The sequence below is a fragment of the Nylanderia fulva genome, unplaced genomic scaffold (assembly GCF_048542155.1).
Source record: "Nylanderia fulva isolate GAGA-0341 unplaced genomic scaffold, ASM4854215v1 Scaffold24, whole genome shotgun sequence".
NCBI classification, from domain to species: Eukaryota; Metazoa; Arthropoda; class Insecta; order Hymenoptera; family Formicidae; genus Nylanderia; species Nylanderia fulva.
Window position 1 is genome coordinate 345490 of NW_028190304.1, and position 16270 is coordinate 361759.

A 16270-nucleotide genomic window follows, 5' to 3' on the forward strand; every position below is an offset into this window, starting at 1 on the left:
CCATGCAGATGGAATGATAAACGAATTTATTATAGTCGAAGACGAGAGCAAGAGAGACTTTGTACTTTCCCTGAATGTTACCTTTAAGTCGCTTAGACGCGATGCACTACGGATTAGAACGGAAATGAAGTTGCTTCGATGATATGATAGCGTAAAGTGTAAAAGGAATTATTTAGAAGGTGAGATAGGAGTTAGGGAAAATCTGGATCTCGATTATGTGTGATTTTCACCAAAGATGAACTCATTTGAAATAAAAAACGCAAAATATTTAGAACTTTTTTATTTGAAAATGCAAAATACAAAATGGGTTTTAGACATCTATTTAGGAAAAGAAAAATGGGAAATGGAAGATAGGTATTTTTTAAAATAGTTTTTAAATCAAAATCATTTTGTATATATTTGCACTCTTGTTTCTTATTATTTCTTATATTTAAATTCTCATTTTTTAAATATAAACTTGAAATTACAAAAATTGAATTACATAAACATTTACATATGTTTGGGACAACAAATGTTTGCTTATGTTGCATACAGATCAAAGTTCAATTATTATTTTAAAATGACATTTTGATTGCAATGCTTTTTAAAAGTGAAACATGTTTGTAGAAAAATAAATTGTTCAAAAAGAGAATTTCCGATTTTCTTTCTACAAACTTTTATAATTAAAATCAGTGATACCAAAAGACAGATAAGAACGTGGTACCAACGACACCATTATGTTGCACACATATACACATATTACTGATATATTGATTAAATTTTAATTTACAAGAAAAATATATTTAAAATAGAAAATGAGTAATGAAAAATGGAGAAATATGTAAAATAATTTTGGAAAAAAGTTATTTCAAATGCAAAATGCAAAATATGCCTTTTATATTCTGTATTTTCCTTATATGGTAAATGCATCTATTTCAAATACACATAATACACATCTTCGATTTCCATCATTAATTATATTATTAACTCTATGCTTTTCGATCATCGAGGGTGTTCTTTATGTTTACAGCTGATGCTTTTGAATGTACGAGATATTAATATTAATATACAATTTTTTTGTCACATAGTGTTTTTGATAGTTATCTTATTCTTTTAGCGTAGATTATTACAAAAGTCGACTTTAAAAATCCCGATTGGAGCAATCAAGTTTTTGAGAAGTGGAAGCGAGGAAAGAGCGAGAAAATTGAGATGTAAGGAGAAGACTTTAACAAAGGACTCTCGTGGCGCGAGATGTTATGTCTAAAAGACCCCTGAGGTTCTCCGGTTCGATACCTTTTACGTTTCGATACCTAAACAGCATTGACAAACACACATCCGCATATGTTCCATTTTGTCAGCTGACTCAACCAATATCGAAAAATTGCACTTATAATTAAAAATTAATTCGACATTGCATTTATATATATATATTTTACGTCACAAAATATTAATAACATTAATTTCGTGCCTCTCGACAATTTTAATTTCTTTTTTTCAATTTTTCATATTCCTGTGCTTATATTAGTGCATAAAATACATGAATCGTTTTTAATTTATAAATATGATTCTTTTATTTTAGAAATACTAAATATAATATGTGTGAAAATATAAATGAATTAAACAATAAAAAGTTATAAAAGCTAATATTAATATAAGTTTGATAATATAATTATATAAAAAAACGTATAATATATATTATTCCATATTAAAATTATATAAAATAATTTATATACTTTTGAATATTATAGAATTCCTAAAATAAAAATTATTTAATTTAAAACAAATAATAAATGAATTCAACTAATTGTGTTTGCAGCATTACACAAGAATATAAAAAAAATGAAGAGAAAAAGTTAAACTAAATCGTCAAGATGCTAAACAAAACGTTCATATTTTGTCATTTCTGGAATGTAAACGCAATGTTAAATGTGTACTATTATTACATAAAATGCTTAATTGCACAAATGTAAAGAAACTAACAATTAGTGACATCTGTTAGATGTGAGGAGTATTAGTTAGCAAAAATAGTATGGTTATTTAAATAATTAATAAAATTTATTACTTAATAATGACTTCGGAATATAATCTTTAAAACATAAATTAAAAAAATTAAATATTTAATTCTTAAATATAGAAAATATTAAAATTCGGTCGATATATTATCTTGTAACTTTGCACAAAATTGCTAGAATATATATATTTTACAGAGTATAAAAATTTTAAGATAAAATTGAAATAAATGATTTTTTTTTAATTTATTTACAATGTTATAAACTATTATTTAATATATTATATATGTATATAATATATTATTGAAATTTGATAACGTGTCTTTTATTTATTAGCGCGAATGATATTGACACGTTTTCTGATGTATCATTGAATTCCTTGTTTAATCTCTTGTTTAATTTTAATTCATTGAATTTTTATTATGTGGCGACATAATAATAATTCAACAATTAAAATTATGTTGAGACATAATAAAAATTCAATGAAAATTATCTAGATTAATCGCCATCTAATTTTTATCGCCATTTTTATCTAGATATTTAAAACAAAATCATCTTCTTCTTATCTAAGATAAATTTACAAATTTTTGCATTATTGAACATATTATTATAATATTGTTTAACATATTTTTGTATTATATTGTTATGTAATAACCGCTCGTCTAAAACGCCTTATTATTTACTTATTGATTATTAACATATTTTTATCTCATCTTTATCTAGCTAATTTTAAAATGATCTAAGCACAACATTGTCAATATATATAATTGAAACAAATATACCGCGTATATGATGTGTCGAAATTGCGCAGTTGATTCAAGCGAAATATGTCGTTGCATTATCGACGCGCACAAATTTATCGACGGAGCGGCACGTGTCTTCTGACGTCATCTCGCGGCGCAGCGGACGACCAGCTGTCGCGATCAACTGCACGCATATACAGTGATGCCAACGGGATGCAGGAGCAATTGCAGAACGTACGCGGTGCCGCGTCGTAAACAACGGGACTGTCGCGCGTTCGCGGTGCGTTTTCTTTCCCAAATTCAGCGGTGGACTCGGCGGACTCCGGTAGTGCGCGATCGGATGCCACGCGAATTATTCCCTACCGAACGCCGGAAGTGAGGTCCGTCCGTGCGCCGAGGTAGCGCGATATATCCGCCGCCTCTACCGTTATTCTACTCGCGGATCACGGACGCCCTCCTGTCCGTCTGATCCGTTGTCAGTGCCGCGAGTTGGCCGAGCATTGGCTCGCCTGGTCGCGAGAGTATAGTATAGTAGTAGGGTTGCTATTTTCTGTGTGTTGTACGGTGATAAAGAAAGGGGATAAAGTGACAGAGAGAGAGAGGGAGGGATAGAGAGAGCGAGACGTCGTACGTAGACGAGAGAACGCGCGGGGAGCGAGTGCATTTGAAGAGGGAAGGAGGAAGATCCAGATTTTTCGCGGTGTGAAAGATTGTATAGACCCCTCCGAATACGTACATCTCTCGTGAGAAAGAATAGGAACGCGATTTTCGCGAGTGTGTGTGAGATCTGTCATCGGCCAGCGAAACGTCAAATTTTGACAGCTGCCTATCTAGGCCCGCTCCTGCAGGTGGAAAAAGAAGCACGCAAGGTGAGATAGGAGGCCTACACAGGGGTGTGACTGACAGCGTTCGAAACTGGACCAACGATCGAGGTTGGTACACGCATTTTAAATATATATATATATATATATATATATCGAATTGTTTCCGTATCGAGCGAAACGCGAGCGCGTGGAATTTGAGTCGCGCGCGCGCGAGATCTCGATTTTTCTTTTTTCCGCGCGAGATTCTTTTCAGACGCGAATTTCAGATTTTTTTTTGTATCCTGTCGTTGCACACTTACCCGAATAAGTGTTTTCGCGAGCGTTGCTGGAGCAATCAGCTGGCTCCTGATATAGAGTAACGCGTCGCGTTTAATGACCCTGACGTAATTCTGTCCTCATTTCTTCTCAGAATTATTTCTTTTCGATAATTGCGAGATTTCATGAAAGATCTGCGAATGCTAAAATTATCATATGCATTTGATTCGCGCGAGATTTATTAATCTTGTTAAACGCGAAAGTAGGCCAATTGATAATTTTATTTGTTTTTATGCAAATATATCAAGTTTTACATAGATGTCAATTTATCAATTTTTATACAAACCTGATATTTATTCTATATTTATTTATATGAATTCACTGATAATTGCATCGACTTTTATTTAAAAAATTTTGAGAATTGACTAAAATAATATATTTTAATTAAGCCCTACTTATAACAAGCTATACAATCATTTTGATTTCTAATGACGTCATTTAAGAAAGAAAGAGAGAAAAAGAGTGTTTATTATAATTTTTATAAAATAAAATATATAAATAAATTAATCTCTCTTTTTCTTTTTTTCTGTTGAATACAATTACACTGAATTAATATTACACAAATATGTAATGGATATTAATTTTGCATTATGTATCATATTTTTTCTTCGCGTGCTCTTTTTATACGAGAATTGACGTACTATTAAATAGTATGTATATTTATGCATCTTTTTCTCTCTCACGATATACATATCTTATACAAGTTCTAGAAAATTATCGGAATCGAGATTGTCTGCGTTAAAAAAATGTCTAAGCGCACAAAAAATTTTACAACCATGACATACCCTTGGAACGTGTGGGAAGTATTTGTTTCACAATTATGCATAAAACGACCTTGCAAATCACACATGTTTCGCTTGACGTTTGATGACAATATATATGTATATATGTAATATGTACAGGGTGTCTGACATAAAGTGTCACCGAAAATATACAAGTAGATCTCGTTAATTGGAGATGATTTTTTCTCAGCAAAAATGTCGACGGAGACCATCATTTTTTGGATGTTCCCAATTTTTGCCATCATCTATCTTTATAACTGAACCTTAAATTAAAATTTTATTAAAGTAAACTCTACTTGAAATTAATTGGAGAATATGGTTTTCTTAGTATTTTATTTTCATAAGGCTTAGTTTGCGAAAAACCCTTTATTTTCAATCGCTTATACTCCAAAAATTATTAATGCTTCTATATTTTTGCTGAGGAAAAATTGTCTCTACATAACAAGATTTACTTGTATATTTTCTGTGTGACACCTTATGTCAGACATCTTATATATGTGTGTATATATATATACCTATGGGCCGGATGTATCTTTCGCGATTAAGTGCATTGTTTTTTCTTCTTCTCTCGCGATATTCTTATCGCGTATGGTTATCGTCACGTTCTTCACATTAAAAATGCAAAACACAGATTGATAAGAACATATTATGTTCCGAATAAAATTCCCAAGTATTCGTATTACTCGATAATATATATTATTAAAATGTGTAACAGAATATACGAGATAATTATTTAAACGATTTTCATGATGCATATTTGCACAGATTATTTATTAATAAAACTTTCAATAAAACCGATAAAACCGGAAAGTATAATACGTTAATTATATAACATTATTTATTTGAGTTTATATCATTTTATTCGAGTAACACACGCGCGTTCGAGTTTGATTAGTTGAAAATCTCTTTAGCGATGTATCATCTCTCCGGAATAATGACTCTCGGAATAAATAACAGCGTATAAAGTGTATCCCGTACTTTCTCCTTCAGTGTGCAGCTTTGAAGCTGCTTTTTTTTAAATCTAATTTTAATCAAGCTCTCTACGAAAATTAATTGGCATCGAGATAGAGATAGATATAGACGGAGAGAGTGAGATGAACCTCGCCGCGCTCTCTATGCACGTATTGATCTCGTGAAATTCCCGGCAGCCCCGCGCGAATGAACGCACGGATGTTTTTCTTCGATCAGCTGATGCGCCGCGCGCGCATCGCATTCCTTCCGCCGATTTATCAAACCAGCGAGCCGCCGGCGAGCGTGTTCGCATGCGTTTTTGCCAGGTCGATGATGTTGAGGTCTTTTACGACTTCTCGTACTCGCGAGAAGGAGAAACTTCTTCTCGCGAATTAACAAGATTGTTATGACGGATCTAGGAACTAGACTAGTCTTAGAGTCGTGGCACAAGAAGTATCTTGCGTGACATTTATTTGTGTTAACGACCAATTAAAACGTCGCTGAGAACGAGTCATTTTCGGTATTCGGGTAATAAATCAAATATAGAACAATTAAATTATTATGTAAGAACATATTTTATTATTATTAAATGTTTTTTTATTTTTTAAATTTATAATTTAATGTTTTATTATAATTTTATTTTTAATTTTTTTTAAAACCACAATTCACACACAATATTTTACTATAGACTATTAAGTAAGAATTATATAATGTAATTTTAGGAATATTTATTAAAATTAAATTTTTAAATTTACCAATTACATTATTTTTATCAATATGAAAAAAATTTTTTCTTATATTCATGAATTTATGATTTATTATTTTTTATTTAATTATAATACTTTTAAATTGTTTTAATTCTATAAACAAATTATATTCAAATTTTAAATATGACGGAATTTTTTATTTCTTTTTATTTGAAGCAAAATAATAGCTTTATCAACAAGAATAAATGTATAATTTAATGGTTATAAATATCATACACAGTTGTTATAATTTTTTATAGTTTTCTTTTATAATTGTATTTGAAAATTTTCTTATTCGATTAATGTTAGGATTTCCTGATACAGAATAAGTAAAATTACAAGAATCGATTTTCTGTACTTTCTTTTCTATAATTCAATCCGCTCAATCAATCTCTCCTAATCCGTTTGCTTTTTACCGATGTAATTTATTTTGTGTGCCTTCGGCTCAAGCTATCGTGAAAATCGCGATGTGCCGGCTGGCAAATTGAGTTTGTGCGATTAACTCGCGATAACGGCAACATTATGCACTGTGTCTAATTGTAACGAAAACATTTCGCAAAGATCACGCATTTAGCGGATATTACGAGCAGCGTAACGTCTCTTCTGTTTTTTTAGCGATGTTTGTGTCGATAATTTCTTTCTCATCGAGAGGAAATGCTATTCTCGCGATCGCACATTTTACGTAAGCGCGAACGTTAAATCTCGCGTATACTGATGTTTTGTCAGAATGTTAATTACGTGATTAACTCTCTCGGCGATTATTTTCGTTGCTTTTCTCTCGCATAAGAAATCTCTCGAACACCTTCTGTTTCGCACGACTGGTGTTGCTCGGCTTGAACTAAGCCTGAACTAGTGGTTTTAATTTTTTGTTCAATTTCTTGAAATTTACAATTGAATATTTTATTACGGACTGTAAATTTATGTATAATGCAATTTTAATATTTATTAAATTGTCAATATTTTTTTGACATTTATTAAATTAATTAGATAATACATTTTTCTTAGTTTATCAGTTATTTTTGTTAGTATGAGAGAATAATTTTTTCTTATTCATAAATTTACAATTTATCCGAGTTATCATTCTTTATTAAGATATAATACTTTTAAATTTATTTCTTTTAATTCTATAAACAAAAATTACACTCGACTTTTCTATAAATCTTAAAGATGACGGAATTCTTTATTCCTTTTTATTATTTTATTTGTTATTTCAACCAAAATAATCGCTTTATCACAACAAAAATAATTGTTCTTAATTCTCTGAATTAGAATTACAAAATTCTGAATTGTAATTATTTAATGAATATCGATGAATATCAATTAAAATTATAATTTAAACGTTATGCAAATCATGCATTTATTATATTCTTTTTATAACTATCTTTTACATAATTGTTGCATTTGAAAACTTTCTTACTCCATGATGATTTTATTTATTTCTTCGAAAAGATATATTCCAGGATATTATTCTCACAAATTAAAATTCTCATTAATTAAAATTTAATTTAAAATAGACTCTTGGAGTCTTTGTCTCTTTCTCTCTGAAACTTGAAATCTTAATTGATACAAATCAATGAAATTAATTTGTGTTTTATTTCGAGATTTTATTTTTTTACTATCGTAGATAATATATTATGCCACGCGTTTATTTATACCACGAGTTATGATGTTACAAAGCGAAAGTTACGAGTTAAGGTCAAGTTGATCCGGACTCGAAAAGAGGGAGGACTTTCAGCTAAAAAGAATAACCTATAATCATTATTTCACAGCCCACTTCGCGTGTGTAATTTCGTTCTTGATAAATCTTAAAACACGTCGCTATTTTTCGTTCCTGCTCGAAGCAACGATCATCCGATAACTGTCCTTCGTTACTCTTAGCTATCCTTAACTTTATCTGCAAATCTGAGCCACGAAACAAAATTTTAAATCACATTTTTTTATTAAGTAGAAATTTTTATTTTTAAAAATAACATTTTTTTGATAACGAAATTGTATGGATTTTTGTTATATATATATATGTAACATTTCAGAATTGTACATTATATTTTTATTCTATTCATTATATTGAGAATGTTATTTTTAAATATTAAAAAATTTCAATTTAATTATAATAAATAAGAGATTAAACATTTCTATTGATCAATCGACAAATTTTGCAATATTCAAAATCAGAAATTGAGCAGTGCGATTTTTCTCCGAATTCTTTATTTATTTAAATTTTCGCATTTTTTAAATGTCAATGCGACATAATCAAATTCACGCGCTGAAACACACATGCGTACATATATATGTATTTATACACATGTTGCGAAAACGGGATCACTCGTCTCGTTCGCAATTTTTTCGATTCAGCAGCGCGTCACGTCGCGCTAAAATAAATTACCAGTGCATCGTCGGACCGCGAATTTGGATGGTAATATCATCGCGTTGGCCGATTTCGCATAATTAGGTAGACAAGATTACTTTTTTCGACTACCTCAACTCGCGAATATTGCCATAAAAATACGTGCTTTATATTAAAATCGAGAATGGAAAGAAATAAAAATAATTTTTATTTGAATTCTCTATCGCGGAAAATTTATTTAGCAAATTAATTATATTTGTCGTCTTTGTATTTATTTACAATTATAATGTAATATTTTTATAATAATTTCGAGAGACAAAATTCGAGACTGAAATTTCTACTTTAAAGTATTTAGTATACCTACTCTTAATTAGAATATTGCTCTATTATAATTACTCTATATGCGTAATAAACATACAAGTATTTAATTAAAAAGATACAAAAAAGTCATCTCATATAAATAATTCTTCTCAATAAAACTTATATAATTACAAAAAGCCAAGTAATAAAAATGTGTCTGAAAGCACTGTAAAAAAATTGTTAACTAAATCGTTCCATTAAATTACTTTATTTTATTAATTGAACATATACTGATATTTAAGGTAAATATACGTTTTGTTAGATTTAATATGTTATATTTAATTTAAATATTCCTACATACATGTTCAATTAACAAAATAGTATTTAGTTGAACGATTTAGTCAAGTTAACAACCTTTTTTCAGTGTAGTTATAAGAATGATGCATTCATATATCACAAACGCGTTAAATGACAAAAAATTGTAAATTAAAAAATTATACTTTTTGGAAAAACATCTGTAACATATATTTTTGTATTTTTATTTTTTTACTTCTATATATAAAATTACTCTTCTAAAATCGTACAATATCGCCTACTATATAGAGCGACATAAGTGTTTCGCAGTAATGTGACTTGGATTCTTTCCAGAGAGCTAAACAGTAGCTTCTCTCACTTCTCCGCGTTATAATTCACGATTTAAAACTCATAAGACCACGCTCGCACCGCTTTTTACGAGTCTCCATAGAATGACGGCGCCTCTTCTATTCCCATGGAAAGTTTGTATGCGAGAAATTGTGCACTCCCTTAAGGAGGCTTCTTCGGGGATAATATCGCGCCGTAAACAAGGTACACAGTCTCTTGCTTAAATATCCTTACTTATTTTCAACGAACCATGCCTCGAAATAGAAAATTTCTGGTCGCTCTCAAGGCTTTTTTCATCAAAGTCGTCTCTCTCGCGTTAAAAAAAATTGAGCGAGCGAATGTACATGCAAAATTTATGGAAAACAATAGCGTTTTTCGATATTCCATTACAATAATTCACTGAGAGAAAAATGTGTGGGATTTACCACTATAAATGCATAGTAAAAAATAATAGAGATGCCTATTTTTATAATTATTGCTATAATATTGATGATAATAATAATGGCAACAATATTTTTGGGATTAGTTGAAGAGATGTTTTCATTTTTTTTTTGAATAAATTTTTTTCGAGTAATACGCGAAAGTTGTATTTGTCATACGACAGAGAATCAATGAATACGAAATTTCAAAGCACCGAGATGTGGAAACATTCCGTGATGTGAATAGCAATGAACGGTCGTCGTCAAAATGCTGCTCGGTGATTCTTGACCCGCAGGACAATCTCAGAACAATCTGACGTCACGAGTAAAGTGAACCTTAAGAGGATCCCAAACGCCGTTCTGTTTCATCGATAAAACATCATTTTTGCGCACCCTTCTTTTTTTACTGGTTAAATAAAATAATAAATGCTTTTCCAGGATTAAAGAATACATATAAAAACAAAGCGTTTTATGTTAACATAAAAAAAATTACGCTTTATTTTTATATGAACTTTAATCGTGCAAAATTATTTTTCCTTTCAACCAATAAAAAGAAAAATTTGAACAGAACGGCTTTAGGATTTCTTTTGCACAATGTCAGGAAACAGGTCATCAAAACCAGAACAACAGGAGCAGAGAATAATATATCTATAATCCCTTTTCTTATTGGGTGGATATTTCCTATTCCATTTCTCTATTGCATGTCGCCTGGCATTGTGCAGGGGCCTTTACTCGTAACATAGAGGTGACATTATTCGAGGGTCTACATAAAAGCATCGGTTAGGTCGTTGGCATCCTCCTTCAGCGAATTGACAGTTATTGCACTGTTCCGCCATGTTGTCCCTTACTGGGAGATCTCTCCAAGGTCCAACGCGTGCGTGGACCCTGTGTTCCAAGCAGATATCGCGTCAAGTCGCCCACGAACACCCGTTATCATTCACGTCTTGACTGTATAGACCTAGTGTGTCCGTACACACTGTACACTTGTCCAACTGGTGCGTGCATGCGTGAACGTGTGCGTGTGTGGGCTCGTAGCCAGAACCCTCGGCGGGTCAACGGCTCCACGCTTGTGAGAACTGATAAGAATCGAATAGCGCTTCTGAAGAACGAATTTCCACGTCACGTGTCGACGACGCACCGTCCATGACATTCGCAGTCGAACCGCGCTGCCTGAGAACTTTATTCCGAAGCTTTCCTCTACTTCTCCCTCAACCTCCCATTCCCCCATTTCCGCTCATTCCCTATTAAAGTGCGTTAAGTAAGTTTTATAGCGCGAACACCGGTGACATTTTCATATCTTCTTAGTTTCGCATTAGGCGGATGCAGAAAACACTTTTTATTGTTTTATCTCTAATAAATATTTTGTAATTACAGAAACATTCGTTCGCGTTCCGTATTATATATACGACTCAAATATTAAAGGAGTTTACGTGATTATAAATTAAATTTATATGTTGCAATTAAATTTTTTTATAATTACAATTTTTCTCAATATTTTATACAATAGTATTAAATTCGCATAAAAAATAAAATTACTTATGTAATGTATAAAGAATAATTTTATTTTTTATGCAAGTTTAATATTATTGTATTAAATGAAGAAAAATGTAAGAAAAAAATTTGATTGTAATATAATTGAAAATTAAATTTGTATATACTACAATAAAAAATTTTTTGAATAATACAATAAATAAATATTACATTCAAATATTAATTTTTTTATACATATATTTGATGCGTGTTTAATACCATTGCAAAATAAGAAATTGTAATAAAAATAATTTAATTATACTATACAAATGTAATTTTTAATTATAAACTTTATTTCATAAAATATATTTTTTATTTTTGTATTATTAAGAAGGTACATATATCTCTTTTTATTATGTCTTTTATAAATGGTGAGAGAAATTTTGCCTCGCCAGAATTAAATGATGTTGCTGGAAGAAGAACAACAAATTTGCGACAACTTTTTAAAATAGAGAAAGGTTTTTCTACTTATTAATATAATGTATCGACGATTCTTTCGTGAAACGTAGAAAGTGCAATTTTTGTGACAAAATATACGCGTCTCTCTTGCAATTTATCACGTTTACCGTCATCTATATTTATCGCAGGTCTCGAGTTCATATTTTCCGAGCGGATATACAGTTTGCTCGTTTTCCATCTTTTTTTTTTATATAGACCATAATGATGCCGTGGAGCTCCGCGCCAAGATTTCTCACGTGTCATTGGATCGCTGCATCCTACGGAACGTCGATAAAATAATAAACCTTTGCTCTTTCATGCGTTACGTCGGGTACTGCGTAATGCACTTCACTATATCCTTACGTAGGTATCGTAACGGAGACAATAAATCGCCCCCGTATGCTACTTGGCATGAGAATAAGCAGAATTCTCCATTGCTTAAAGTGCGAACATCCTTTCCGAAACATTCCGAAAATTTCAGTAAAAACTTTTTTATAATATATATTTAATATCGAAAACTTCAAAAATTTTTAATACCTATACCTACATATGTATGTATATTCAAAATTGATCATCTGATCCAGATCTTATATTATAAATGTTCGTATAATATTGTAAGTTTGAATTCATGATTCAAGAAAGTCAAATTTTTTATATAAATTTCTCGAAGAAATTTAATAAATAGTTTTGACTCTGTATATGCACTAAAAAAATTATATTTCGACTTAAAAAATTTCCCACACGTTTACATTTATTTTTAGAATACCCTTTTAACAATAAGTAACAAAATAAGTAAAATTATACATATATGTTTCTGTTCAAGATCGATTATCTGATTCTCGTGCTATAGATTCATATTTTTTAATTCAGAATTTGTCTACATAATTTTTTTATCACTGTGGATTTATATTGCGAATTTGGTACAATTTATGATCCAAGAAATTAAGTCAAAATTTAAATAAATTTATCGGAATTTATTAAATAATTTATTACTGTGTATATATGCATTGAACAAAATTGTAGTTTTATTTAAAAAATTTATCACTTTTTCAGATTACTGTTTTAAATAACAAAATAAGTAGAATTTTTACATATGTATCTATTCAAGATTGATTATCTGATCCAGATCTCACTCTATGAAGATTCGTATTTCGTTTTATCTACGTAATTTTTTATCAATGTAGATTTATATTATATTAATTTGGTCCAACTTATGATTCAAGAAAGCCAAATTAATTTATCGAAGGAATTTATTAAATAGTTTATACGATTGTGTATATGCATTGAAAAAACTTAGAGTAATTTCATTCAAAAATTTCTCACTTATTTTTAAAATAATCTATTCTAAAATAGGCGCCAAAAAGATCCTCCTATTCTACTTTAAGATGAGAATACTCTAAAGATTAGTATCAGATATTTTTAATTTATAAAAATGTTAAATTATTTAATGAGTTTAAGTTTTCACTAAAAGAATTGTATTCTTATACATATATATATTGTAAGATTTTCTAGAAAATTTCTTATTATAAAGTAAGAGGGATTCTTTTAATATTTTTTTTAGAACAGGAAATTGTAAAAAATAAATTAAATATTCTTAAAATAAGAATACAATTCTTTTAGTAAAATCTTCAATAATTAAATAATTGTATTTAACCCAGTTTTATAAATTAGAAATATCTGATACTAAATAAGCTTTAAACTTTAGAGTATTCTTATCTTGAGATTCTAATCTTAAGATTCTTTTGACCTATTTTAAAATAGATTATTTTAAAAATGAGTGAGAAATTTTTCCAATGGAAATACAATTATTTCAGTGCATATACAAAATCGTATAAACTATTTAATAAATTCCTTCAATAAATTAATTCGATCTTTTTGTGAATTTTCTTGAACTTCTTCAGATATTCCTTTAAAAAATACTAGACGAAATGAGATTAATTTTACATTAACAAAAAAATATATTATCTTTTAGATCTTACACTCCTCTTATTTCGAGAATACACTTTTTTCAGTGTGTGAATCAAATTTCTTATAAATATAATATTACTTCGAATTTCTGTTGCGTGTTGCCCCATGAACAAAAAGGGAAAAGAAAAAAATGCCGATCCACTTTAGAACGCTAAGATCGTCGGTAAATCGTACACGAACATCCCGTATAAATAATGATTCCTACTCCAGGTCGTTCATCGTGGAAAAGCGAGGTTGATACATCTCGCCGTGTATTTTTCGCGGCGAAAAATACACCCTCTCTCCCACCCTTTACCGAACAACACGGAGGTTTCAGCAGAACCGACGTCGGGAAACGGGTAGCACTTTGTACAAAGGCAGCGGCCAACACTGTGTGTTGGAAAATGACTGCTCCTTTTTCTCTGCGAAATGCACTCCTCGCCGAGTGGAAGCGACGCGGTTGTTCTCGTACTTGTGCTCACTGCAAACCGATGCGGGAGATGCCCGGATGCTGCTTTGATGCCCTCTCTCGCCTTTTATGGAGTAGAGTTTCTCGATCAGCGGCGTTTAAATGCGTTCCCGATAACTCCGTAATTTTGTTTGCTCGCGAGAGTCTCACTTTCAGTTCGTTTCCCATCCCCCATCAGCTCCTATCATCTCTGCGTCTATCGATTTTGATTGATCAAAAATACGGACGAAACCAAAATAAAAATATAGACAAAACAAACATTCCATTTCTCGACGAGCGCGAGTACTATTGTTTTTCATTGCGATATCATAACTGTATATACAGAGCTGTAACTGAAACAAAAAATGGAGCCCACCGTCAAATTCTCTGACCAATTTGAAGACAGTTTTTCCTCAGGTACGAATAAATAATTTGCAAGTTGTAAATGATTGAAAAGGAAAGGCTTCTCGCAAATTGAACTTTGTGAGATTAAAATATTAATGAAACTACATTTTTCAATTAATTTCAAATAGAGTTTACTTTAATAGAATTTGAATGACGCTTACAAAGTTATAAAGATATATGATAGCAAAAATTGGAAACGTCCCTCGATATTTTTGTTGAGGAAAAGTCTCCAAATTGACCAGAGAATCTGTGCTCCATATATTTTTTTTTTCCAGATACACTCTCTATATAATTTTTCTTTAATTATATATTTAGAAAGAAAGATACGATTCCTCTAACTCAACACATTTTATGCGTCCTTCCTTTCACTGGCAGGTACTGTGATATAATCAGCATCCCCGAAACGCTTTCTCTAGGTAACAAAAGACATTGTGAAAAAAGAAGAATAATTGTCCCGAATATAACGAAACATCACACACGTTACTCTCTCCTAAATATTACTTCATTTTTATTTGCCAGCAGAAATTGTGCAAAATTTTCTACCATATAGTTACTGAAAATTGTTGCTGGTATTAATATCGGATAATTAATATCGATCAAAAATCAATTAAATAATTAATAATAGCTAAATTAATATATTACTGTCATAATTATTATTAATACCACGAAAAGTGCCATTTGAAATTTTCCACACACATTTGATAGAACTAGCTTATATACAAATTGGACGAATCCCATTTCGCGAGTGGACACTTATTCGCGTATTTATTTTCTCCATTTGACATGCGCGACGTGAGTTCGTACAATCTGCGTGAAAGTGCCAAGATATTTACGTTGGTCACGAGCGCTTTAACCCAATTGCCTTGACCAACATCTACGTACATATCCACAGGTCTGCCATTACGCAAGTAAACGCGGTCGCGTTGGGGCAAAGCAGGTATCAGACGGCAGAAGCTCGTAAGTCACGTCTCTCTCCATTGTGTCACAATAGAGAAACACTACGACAGTTAATACTTCTCTCCATTCTCTTTACCGAAAAAAAAAAACCCCGATTGGACCGCAAATAGGATGTTGCGTATGCTAAAAAAAAAACCATTTTCACGTGATGTACGTGTGTCCAGTTATCGACCACTGTCAATACGATAATTATTCAATAGGATTGCGAGAAAGAGAGCGAGAGGTGGGATTGGAGAAGACGTATTGTGGAAGAGAGAAGATGGAAACTGACAAACGCGATGACGGCCAACAGAAGCGAATGGGTCGACAGCGACACAACAGGCGCTTAGGAAACGCCGGTTGCCATTAGAATACCGGTGACGCGCGCGTGTAGAATGCACGATGCAGGTGCGCGGTTCTTCGATGTATACGGGATACGTTCCATGTTCGCGTCATTCCCCTTTACCAGCGCATGAATTTGCGCCGGGAATAGTTCTCGAAATTCTTCCATA

General features: G+C 31.2%; 1 protein-coding gene across 5 annotated transcripts in view; it reads left to right on the forward strand.

The window, feature by feature from the left end:
- The first annotated feature begins 2938 nt into the window (after positions 1-2938).
- Positions 2939-16270, forward strand: part of LOC114934251 (protein gustavus-like) — a 284303-nt gene continuing 270971 nt past the window's right edge. For 3 of the 5 annotated variants that reach the window (XM_085483229.1, XM_085483233.1, XM_085483232.1), the window contains exon 1: positions 2939-3663. The gene's annotated coding sequence lies outside the window, so the exon portion shown is untranslated. The remainder of the gene's footprint in view (positions 3664-16270) is intronic. The other 2 variants (XM_085483226.1, XM_085483235.1) reach the window with 2 other exon arrangements.